The sequence below is a fragment of the Nicotiana tabacum genome, chromosome 7 (genome assembly GCF_000715075.1).
Source record: "Nicotiana tabacum cultivar K326 chromosome 7, ASM71507v2, whole genome shotgun sequence".
NCBI lineage: Eukaryota > Viridiplantae > Streptophyta > Magnoliopsida > Solanales > Solanaceae > Nicotiana > Nicotiana tabacum.
Genome location: NC_134086.1, coordinates 59,415,438 through 59,417,863, shown reverse-complemented (window position 1 = coordinate 59,417,863; position 2,426 = coordinate 59,415,438).

Here is a 2,426-nt window from a genome sequence, read left to right as displayed (position 1 = left end):
TGGTCAGCCGATACACAATCACCCAAATAGCATCACACTTCTTCAAAGTTCGTGGGAGTCCAACTAAAAAGTCCATGGTGATCCGCTCCCACTTCCTCTCTGGAATCTCTATCTGCTGAAGTAACCCACCCGGTCTCTGGTGCTCATACTTCACCTGTTGACAGTTGAGGCACCTAGCTACAAATCCAACTATATCTTTCTTCATCCGCCTCCACTGATAGTGCTGCCTCAAATCCAGATACATCTTTGCGCACCCGGGTGGATGGAATACCGTGAACTATGGGCCTCCTCTAGAATCAACTCTCGCAGCCCATCAACATTGGGCATACAAATCTGACCCTGCATCCTCAATACCCCATAATCCCTAATGGTCACATCTCTGGCATCACCGTGCTGAACCTTGTCCTTAAAGACCAACAAATGAGGGTTATCATACTGCCACTCCCTGATACGATCAAATAAGGAAGACCAAGAAACCATTCAAGCTAGAACTCGACTGGGCTCCGAAAGATCCAATCTCACAAATTGGCTGGCTAAGGCCTGAACATCCATCGCCATAGGCCTCTCTGATGCTGGTAAATATGCCAAACTACCCAAACTCTCCGCACAGTGACTCAAGGCATTAGCCACTACATTGGCCTTGCCCAGGTGATACAAAATAGTGATGTCATAATCCTTCAGCAACTCCAACCACCTCCTCTGGTGCAAATTTAGATCCTTTTGCTTGAACAAATACTGCAAGCTCTGATGGTTAGTATAAATCTCATAGGGAACCCCATATAAATAATGGCGCCAAATCTTTAGGGCGTGAACAATGGCAGCTAACTCAAGGTCGCGAACAGGGTAATTCTTCTCTTGTATCTTCAACTGTCTGGACGCGTAAACAATCACCCTACCGTCCTGCATCAACATCGCTCTAAGGCCAATCATCGAAGCATCATAATAAACCGTATAAGATCCTAAACCTGAAGGTAATACCAAAATTGGGGCTATAGTCAATGCTGTCTTGAGCTTCTGAAAGCTCGCCTCACACTCTTCCGTCCACTGAAATGAAGCACCCTTTTGGGTCAATCTGGTCATAGGGGCTACAATTGATGAAAACCCCTCCACAAAACGACGGTAGTAACCCGCCAAACCAAGGAAGTTGCAGATCTCTGTAGCTGAGGATGGCCTGGGCCAACTCTATATGGCCTCTATCTTTTTCGGATCCACCTGAATACCCTCACTCGATACCACGTGGCCTAAGAATGCCACTGAATCCAACAAAAACTCACATTTTGAGAACTTAACATATAACTTCTTCTCTCTCACTGTCTGAAGCTGAGTCCTCAGGTGCTGCTCATGATCTTCCAAACTCGGGGAATACACCAGAATGTTATCAAAAAAGACAATGATAAAAAAGTCAAGATATGGCCGGAATACACTATGCATCAAATGCATAAAAGCTGCTGGGGCATTGGTCAGCCCAAATGACATGATAAGGAACTCGTAATGACCATACCGAGAGTCCTGAAAGCAGTCTTCGGGATATCTGGTTCCCGAATCTTCAACTGATGGTAACCTGAGCGTAAATCAATCTTAGAAAACACCCGTGAACCCTGAAGCTGGACAAACAGATCATCAATACTAGGCAAAGGATAACGGTTTTTCATGGTAACCTTGTTCAACTGGCGATAATCAATACACATACGCATAGAACCATCCTTTTTCTTCACAAACAAGAGAGGATCACCCCAAGGTGAAACATTGGGCCAAATAAAACCCTTATTAAGAAATTATTGCAACTGATCCTTTAACTCCTTCAACTCAGGAGGAGCCATACGATACAGAGGGATAGAAATGGGCTGAGTGCCCGGCAACAGATCAATGACAAAATCGATATCTCTATCAGGCGGCATGCCTGGAAGATCAGCTGGAACCACATCGGGATAATCACGTACTACTGGGATTAAATCAACATAAGGGATATCAATACTGACATCTCTCATATAAGCTAGGTAACTGCCACACCCCTTCTCAACCATACGCTAAGCCTTAAGGAAAGAAATAACTTTACTGGGAGTGTGATCTAAGGTACCTCTCCACTCAACACGTGGCACACCTAGCATAGCCAGCATCACGGTTTTGGGGTGACAATCAAGAATAGCATAATGGGGTGACAACCAGTTCATGCCCAAGATAATGTCAAAATCAACTATAATGAGTAACAATAGATCGGCTCTAGTCTCAAAACCACTAAGAGCAACCAAACACGACCGATAAACGCGGTCTACAACAAGAGGATCTCCCACAAGAGTAGAAACATAAATAGGGGAACTCAAAGAATCTCGGGATACACCCAAATACGGAGCAAAATAAGAAGATACATAAGAGTAAGTGGAGCCTCGATCGAATAGAACCGATGCATCTCTGTGACAAACCAGTAT